Genomic DNA, 9,244 nt, shown 5'->3' with positions numbered 1-9,244 from the left:
TGTAATTTCCTAACCTAATTTTTACGTTCACGTTGTCTTTTGCACCTGTGGTGAGTGAAGGCACAGAAACAGCTTAACATAAAGAAAACAGTGACAGCAAAGGGCTGGCCCCCAGCCAGACTGGAGATCCGAGAGGAGGAATGCCCACACAGACTTTCAGCAGGCAGTCCGTGGGTGGGCACACGAGGCTTCCCTCGATGTCGACGCACTTGCTACTGCTCCAGTCCGCCCTTGCGGAATGTCAGTCGTGGCTTCCCGTCCCTCTCCTCCAGATGAGATGTCTAAATCTCTGGGGCCTCAAAGACCTTGACCCGAGTGTGATGGGTCCACCCGTGTTCAGCTGTCTTGACGGCTGTTTCTGTGGTCAGCAACACCTGGAACGGTCCACACCACTTCACCACCAGCGGTGCTTCTTTATACTCTTTAACTAGGATCCAATCTCCTGGCTGGATGTTGTGAACAGCAAACTCCAAAGGCAGGGTCTGTGCTAGCTGAGCCTCCTGTCGAAGAGATTTCACAAGAGACAGTACCCGAGACACATAATGTTTCAAATGCACATCACTTATCTCTATCCCCCCACTAGGCTGAGAGTTGCAAGGGTAAGGAATTCTAAACATTAACTCAAAGGGAGAGAACTGAATATCTTTCCTGGGTCTGGCCCTTATTCTTGCCAAAGCCAGGGGCAGGAGCCGTACCCACGGCATCTTGGTTTCTATCACCAGCTTCAGAAGGTGTTTCTTTATTTCTCCATTCATTCTTTCAACCCGACCCGAACTCTGGGGGTGCCAGGGGGTATGCAGGTTCCATTGTATCCCTAAAGCAGCCAGAACTCCTTGAAGAATTTTTCCTGTAAAATGAGTTTCCCTATCTGAGTCTATTGCTTCCACAATTCCATATCTTGGTATTATTTGCTCCAAAAATACTTTAACAACTGATCCTGTAGTTGCTGAAACAGTAGGGAATGCTTCCGGCCACCCTGTTAATTGACATACTATTACCAGAAGATATTTAAACCTTGCCACTCAGGGCATCTCAGTAAAATCTACCTGACATCTCTGGAAGGGACGTACAGCCCAAGCCCTCTCTCCCCTGGCAAGTTTCTTTGTAACTTTGTTATTGGTTTTAGCACAAGTCAAACAGCCCTCAATAGCTCCTTTTGCCAAGCTAAAAAGACCCACAGCAGCATACATTTTTAGGAAGGCTTCTGCCAACCCTCGAGAGCCCCAATGACTCCCTTCATGAAGTTGTTTTAACAATTGTAAGGCCAGAGCTTTTGGGATCCACTGCCTCCCATCCCTTGTAAACCAATTATTTCCTCTTTCTTCTGCCCCACTTTTTAAAATTATCTCGAGTTCTTCTCGTGGAAAAGACAGTTTCTCTGGCAGCGGTGCAGTTACTGGGAGTAAGGGGAGGATCTTAGAGATTTCTGGCAACAATGCGGCTTTCTGAGCTTCTTTATCCGCCAGTCGGTTTTCTATTGCCTCCTCTGAGTACCCTGCCTGATGCCCCTTAATGTGGATTATTGCCATCCTTTTTGGTAAATTCACCACCTCCAATAAGCGAGAGACTAAGTTCTCATGGGCTAACGTTTTTCCCCTACAATTTAATAAACCTCGTTCTTCCCACAGTTTCCCAAATGCATGTATCACCCCATATGCGTATTTAGAATCAGTAAAAACATTCACTGTCTTATCCCGGTATAACTCACAGCTCTGATCAGCGCATACAGCTCAGCTGTCTGGGCTGACTAGGTGGGCGGTAACCTCCCCCCTTTCTTTAATTTTTTCCCATTCACGATAGAGTATCCTGTAAAACGCTTCTAGTTTATCACTCTTGACGACCCATCAATGAACACATTCTCTCCCTCAGGCCAGGGAGTATCTCTCAAATCTTCCCTAGCTCTAGTTTGAAGATCTATAACCTGGATACAATTATGGCTTTTCTCCTGTCTCCCCCTTTCTACGGGGCCATTCAAACAGGAGGCTGGATTAAAATTTTCCCCATTTTTAAATTCTAAATCTTCCTGTTCCATTAAATAAGATTCATACTGTAATAATCGAGCGCTCGTCATCTACTTAGAGGCTCTCTCAGTTAACAAAGCTTTAATCTGATGTGAAACTTTTACAATCAGATACCCTCCCCTTGTCAGCTTTCTTGCCTCAGCCACCATCAGAGCTGTGGCTGCACAGTTCTGCAGACAATGGGGCCAGCCTCAGGCCACTGGGTGTAACAATTTAGAGAAATAGGCGACAGGTCTTCGTGTCCCTCCATGTTCTTGTACCAAAATTCCTTTAGCATGTCCCAGTTTAACATCCACATGTAGTTGAAATTCTTTTTCTGCATCTGGAAGAGCTAAGACTGGGGCATTAAGTAATTGGTCTTTTAATTTTCTGAAGCTTTGCTCTCCTTCTGGTGTCTATACCACGACATTAGGACTGTTTTGGGTTAAGAAGTTATATAAAGGTCTAGCTATGACAGAAAAATCCTCGATCCAGGCTCTACAGTACCCCACCAACCCTAAAAATTGCTGTAGCTCCTTTTTAGTTTGGGGTAATGGTATTTGCAAAATCCCTTTTATTCTTTCTGGATCAATACACCGTAACCCCTCAGTCAGAATATGTCTCAAATATTTGACCTTTTTTTCTACTACCTGAGCTTTCTTTTTGGACACTCTAAGTCCCTTTTTTGCAAGGAAATTAAGCAGTTTTACAGTAGCCTCTTCAACCACCTTTTCCTGCTCCCCCAATAACAGCAAATCATCTACATATTGCAACAGCTTAACTCCTGAGGGTGGAGTAAACTCTCTTAATATTTTCTGCAAAGCTTGTCCAAACAAAACCGGTGACTCTGTTTATCCCTGGGGAAGGATTGTCCACGTCAACTGTGGTTGACTCCTTCCTCCTGTTCCCATTTAAAGGCAAAATACTGTTTACTATCTTCTGTAATCGGACACCTCCAGAAAGCATCCTTCAAATCCAGTACAGAATAATACCGATGTGAAGAAGGGATCTGATTTAGGATTGTATATGGATCCGGAACTGTGGGATGCCTTGGTTTGACAATTTCATTTATTATTCTTAAATCTTGCACCATTCTGTATGTTCCATCTGGTTTCTTAACCAGCAGGATAGGGGTATTATAAGGAGACATACATGGCTCCAACAGACCTGCTTTTAGCAGGGACTCAATAACAGGCTGTAACCCCTTCTTTCCCTCCCTTGAAAGAGGATATTGCTTTTTAGATACCACTTGTCCTGGTTGTTTTAAAGTAATTTGGAGAGGTTCTATATCTAGTTTTCCATATTTCCCTAGGGCTGCCCACACTTCCGGATTTATTTCAGTATAAGCCTTCTCAGATTTTTTACACAAAGATACTACAGTTTTGGACTCCATGTCACTTCTTACGATACTAATTTGCATTCCCATTCTAGCCATCAGATCTCTTCCCAGTAAATTACAATCACAATTAGGAACAAACAGGAATTCATGCAGTTCAAACCTGTCCCCCATATCGATTAACAGTGGTTGAATAAAATACACTCGCTCATCCTTTCCACTCACTCCTTGAATAACCACAGATCTTTTTGACAATTTTCCCCCCCTAGGTGTAAAATTTAAGGTGGATCGGGAGGCCCCTGTGTCTACCAAAAAGCACACCTCCTCTTGATCCGGACCCACCTTAAAAGTTATCAAGGGCTCCTGAATGGTGGGTCCTTGATATAATAGGAGCGCCTGACACCCCTAACAATCCATTTCCATTATCCTCTGGACTTCCTCCTCCTGAGGGTCCAGCTGTTTCTGCGGACACTCATTTTTCCAATGCCCTTCTGCCCTGCAGATAGCACAGTGGTTCCTCCCCAGCCGCGGTTTGGGTTGGCTTTCCCCTGCCGAAGAGGGAATGCCTCTGCCACTTCCCTGTGGCCGACCCCATCCCCTCTGTCCCGGGGGACCCCTTGGACCCTGCGGTTTATTCCTTTGGGGCTGCAAAAACTCTGTCATTATCTTTGCCTTAGCCTTTGCCTTTTCCTCATCCCTTCTTACATATATGTGCTGTGCTTTTTTAATCAATTCTTCCAGAGGCTTATTTTGCCACTCTTCATATTTTTTTTTTTTTTGTACTCCTTTCCTTGTATCAGGCCAAGCCTTAGTAACAAATTGCACTTTCAGCAATGTGTCAAAGGCTGGCCCCTCAGGATCCATCCCCCCATGTTTCCTCAAGGCATCCCTAATCCTCTCCAACCAATCAGAGGGACTTTTCTGTTTCTCCTGTTCTAATGACATAGCCTTAGCTACGTTGTTAGCTTTGGGAGCTGCTGACTTGAGTGCCCTGATTAGATAAGCACGGTAATCACGGAGGTGAGCCAGACTAGCCTGGTTATTTGGGTCCCACTGGGGGTCCGCCTGGGGGACGGCACCATCCACTGTAGGTGCATTGGGTACAGGCCCCCCGCTGCCCGCGGACGCCCATCCCCTCACAGCTGCCGAGCCCCCCACAAAATCCTTCGTCTCTCCGATGACCCAAACAAAACTCCCAAAAGAAAATCCCAATCCTTCCATGTATAATCCGCATTTCCCAAATATTCCTTTATTTTTGTTCTCCTTTTCTTTATCACACACCGTATACCAGAACCTGTGCCAGTCCTGTCACAGTCCAAACACTTCTCCCCCACCGGTGCTCCCAGCGAGCACGGCCCGCAGCACCACAGGCGGCTGGGCGTCCCGCAGCCCCACGGGGGCCAGCGGACACTGCCGGCCCTGCCCGGGGGTGGCGGGGTCAGGCACAGCCCGGCACAGAGCACCGGCAGACCCACAGCCCCCAGCCCGTGTTCTCGGTCCCGCAGCTCCGTGCCCGGCCCTGCCGCTCATTGCCTCACCCATATCTATCACACACTCCTCTTCAATTCTGTTCTAACGCACTAACACTCTCCATCCACCCGCCGCTGTCAAGACCCTCTCTCGACTCCCGTTTTTGCCCCTCAGGCCATGGACTATTGAGACCCCTTCTCGATTTCCCTTATTGCCCCCCCAGGACATCTATATAACATGGCCTTAATAAGCCCCTTTGACAACTTATACTCTGGCCACACAAAATAACAATATTTTACCATAATTTTCATAGTTGCCTCTGAGTGAATATACAATCTGTCCCGAGACCCCAGCGCTTTCCCCAAGGGACTCTCCGGGGGCCCTTTCCCGGCTTCACCCTTCCAACCCTCCATGGGTGTCCTGTTTCACCTGTACAACCAACCCTCCATGGCTGCCCTGCCAGCTGTACCTGTGCTGCCCTCCATGGTTGCCCTCCCAGGTGTACCTGTGCTGCCCTCCGTGGGTTCCCCGTTTCACCTGTGCTGCCCTCCATGGGCGCCCTCCCAGGTTTGCTCCCCGAGGATACCATTTTACTCACCGGTGAGATTTTCACTGGTCCTTCCCTGCGGACTCTTCACGGACCCCTGGTCCGCCACTCGTCTGTCTCCTGGACAGTCTCGGGAACCCAATCGATCGCCCGGGGCCAGCCGGCACCCAGGGGAGCTGATCACGGAAACTGGGTGAGGCGCGCCTTCAGCTCCACCTCTGCCTGCTGCCCTGGACGGTGGAAATATCCCGGAGAGAGCCCCCAAATTGTAAGGAAAATTAATCCACAAACACCAGAGGTTTATGTCCAAAAAGGAGACAGAGGAGTCCTTTTTGCTTTATTCGAATAAAGGGAGAGGCCATGGGGCATTCCCCTGGGATCTCTCGAATTTTTGGAGGACGCAGCCTCCCTTTTTTATCTTAATTTCCCGGCCGCTTTTCCCTCTCTCTTTCCCCACTGGCTGAGGTACTCGAGAGGCACAGACTTCCCAGAACGCCTGACACCTGAGATTCCTCTTTAATGTATAACCCTCCCTTTAAATTTTTAATTCTTGTAGAATTCATAGTTTCCCCCCTTGTTGCTTCTTTCATCTTCTGTTACCCAATTTTATTTACCAGCAAACCTACAGTTTGTTTGTAAAGGCAAATCTCTTTTTCCATTCATCAATCAGTGTAATCCCTCCTATTGTTTCTTTTATCTCTAGGTGCTAACTTTATCTACCAACAGACCTACAACTTGTTTGTAAAGACAAATGTAACATTCCTCTCACCATGATATGTCCTCATCAGAATTCATTGTCTCCCAGGATATGTTTTTGTCCTGCCCAACGCGGTGAAAGAAAACTACATGAATATGCTGAACGACTAGAGAAGACAAAGACCTCTGCTCCGGGCAAGGAAAAACTGTATAAAAACTGAACTACCCAAAGCTGTTTTATGAACACTTGGGGATTTGGAGCGATAGAGTTCGAATCATTGTGTGTTCACCCAACGCCGACCCTAGGCTTGGCGCTGTTCCTTTGCAGTTGTGGCTATCGAGGACCGTGTTTCGGCCACAAAATAAATATCGCATATTTTAATCATATTCAATTCGGTTTAAATCTCGTTTTATCTATAACAGGCCCTTAATAAAGAGACACCCTTCCCCGCAGTGATTTTGACTTTGGGATTTGGGTTGTGTGTGAGGAATTCCTGTTTACGGGGGACAATAATTCCTGTAATACTTGGTGTTCAGACTGAACTGGTCCCCTGCCGCCGCTGCTCATTGTGTATTTTTAGATTTAGGCTGCCACCTTGTGAGAAAAGTTATAATTACGTCAAACTGGTAATTTTGCCCTGTGTTTCCTGTGCTGTTCCTCAGGCTGTGTTGTTGGCTGTGCTGTTGCAGTTTGCTGATAGAAGTGGCTGTTGAAGCTCGAGCCCAAGCTGGAGGAGCCCGGCCGTCTAGGCAGGCTCTGTCTAGATGGTTTCAGCTTGAGCCAGGAGAGTTTGTGAATACAAAGGGGGACTGGACTGCTGTAGGGTGAGAGGATGGTAGAATAGATAGGGTATTTTTGGGAGGAGTATACTCGAGCCAAATTAGTTCTTATTTGGCTTTTGACAGGGAAGTACCCCCAGCTGAGAGAGGACATAAAAATTCATTGAGATGGGGACAAGCAGGAGTAATTCCTTGTTTTGTGTGTTGGCTGACATTTTTCCACTGGGAATTAGAATGGCATTCAGCTTGGGTTCTTCTCTGGTGTAAGAATTGTGAGAATAGGTGGTATTGTACATCTTACAGGAAGAGCCCTGTGTGCCCCAAGTGTGTACCACAGCTGCCACGGTATTATAACTGGGATGCAACGCATGTTAAATGTGAGATGGAAAATTTAGCCTGTGGAAAAGATCACTTAGTCCCCGAGGACTGGGACATTTTTGAGGAAGGCTGGGAGAAGATGAATGGATTGTGTAACTCTGGCATGAGAAATTAAAGGAACTTCCTTCGTGCAGTGGTGTGTCCTTGACCCTTGGGAGCTTAAGATACAAGAGGGTGGTATTTGTGGGCTGTCAGAGTTATAGTGTGGTGGTTAGAGCATATTTTAAATCATGGCTAGAAGAATAGAAGGGATCCCCCTCCCTCAGTGGTTTGGACTGGATCCTTGGGAATTTGTGAATCCAGTGAACTATTGGGTAGAAAGAGGAAACGATCAGGTTCATCTGGAAGGAATATACAGACCCTCAGCAGGGATGTTGGTAGCTTTGGACTGGGAACAGCCTGCACAAGAGGGTCTGGTCATTCAAGAGAGAAGAGGAAGAGCTTGTCTTTGTGGGTGTTATGAGGCTTTTGGAGCTTCTAGAGGTTGGCACTCTGCGTGGTTACTCTTAGAGTTGTGAAAAAGTTGGTATGTTTTCCTCTGAGAGAGAGCAAGGTCTATGCCCTCAGTGTAAATCCAGGTATACTAACCAAGCTGATTTTGAGCCTAAGACATAAAGTTTGTGTGTGGAAAATCACATTCAATACCTGCAACTTGGATGCATGTGTGGGAGGAAGATTGGGAAAGGACTGTGGGGTTGTGGGGAGGGAGATTTGGGTGGAAACGGGGTAAGACAAGAAGAAGGAAATAATGGGTACTAGTCAAAGCAAGGCTAGTCCTTTAGGCAGTGTTTTGACACACTGGAAAGAGTTAGTAGGGTATGGGGGCCCTGAAAATAAGTGGAGTTTGATCAAATTTTGCACCTAATGGTGGCCCCTTTATAAGCTGGGAGAAGGTCTCAGATGGCCACTGGCTGGAACTTTAGACTATGAGACTGTCTTGCAGCTGATGCTATTTTTAAGGCGAGAACAGAAATGGGAGGAGGTGACATATGCAGATATGTTTTTCTCTCTCAGGAATCATCCTGATTGGCAAAGAGACTGTGGGATTGGACCCCCCTCTGATCCCTTGGTATTGGCTCTTGAAAAGGGCAGTAAGGCCAATAGAGGGAAACCCAAACAATGCTGCAGTGTGTGCTCAGTAAACCAACACTGTACTCATTCTGATAAGGTTTATCAAACAGAGGCACAAGAACAGGAGCTGATTGACCTGTATAGAGCACCCCCTGAAAAGTCAGAGGAAAAGGAAGATTCAAAGGGATCATTAACTCCTATCCCTACTCCAGCTCCCTCAAGGAAGAAACAAGCTGAGCCATCTCTTCACTGACTTACCCCTAAATTATATTCCCCATTGCCTGACAGCAATAATGAAAATAGTGAAGACGAGGATTTTTACCTACATGATCCCATAGCATCCCAGACCGGAAAACAAAAAAACAACAACAACACAAAAAAAAAAAAAAAAAAAAAAAAAAAAAAAAAAAAAACAAACATCTTTACAAAAGACAGTAAAACCCAGGGGAAGGAGGGTGCTATTTGAAGTTCCCTTTTCTACTATTGATCTGGAGGCATGGGAAAGAGTAGCTAAGAATTACCAAAATCATCCTACAGGCGCTGCTAATCGATTGAAATTTATAATAGTTTATAATCAACAACACAGATTTGATTGGGCAGTTATTCAGTTACTCTTGGATGCCTTAAGTGAAACAGAGAAGCAGATAATTTTGAAAAGAGCAGGAAATCTAGTAGATACCTTCCATAGAATAAGACAAGAGCATGTTAAAGAATTTTTCCCTCTCCAGGATTCACAATGGAATCTGAATGACAAAAGCAGATGGAAAAATTAGAAAATTATCAAGAATTTTTAATAAAAGGAACGGAAAAAGCAATCCCTAAAGCCATAAATTGGTCTGTTCTGTATGCAGTAAAGCAGAGTCTCTCTGAAACCCCTTCTGAATTTTTAGAATATCTGCAAGAGGCAATGCGTCGCTATACATCTTTAGATCCTGGATCTGAGGAATTAGTAAACAATCACTAAAT

At 45.9% G+C, this 9,244-nt stretch overlaps 1 long non-coding RNA gene across 1 annotated transcript; it reads right to left on the bottom strand.

Moving 5' to 3' along the window:
* On the bottom strand, positions 1–5,557 carry LOC130266230 (uncharacterized). Its single transcript, XR_008842785.1, has 2 exons — positions 5,405–5,557; positions 1–500 (listed from the first exon to the last, which is right to left on the bottom strand). It is a non-coding gene; the product is annotated as an uncharacterized LOC130266230 (long non-coding RNA).
* Between the last annotated feature and the right edge of the window lie 3,687 nt (positions 5,558–9,244).

Source organism: Oenanthe melanoleuca, unplaced genomic scaffold (assembly GCF_029582105.1).
Source record: "Oenanthe melanoleuca isolate GR-GAL-2019-014 unplaced genomic scaffold, OMel1.0 S001, whole genome shotgun sequence".
Classification (NCBI taxonomy): domain Eukaryota; kingdom Metazoa; phylum Chordata; class Aves; order Passeriformes; family Muscicapidae; genus Oenanthe; species Oenanthe melanoleuca.
Note: the sequence above shows the minus strand (reverse complement) of the source record. Positions and strands in the feature narration are given on the sequence as shown.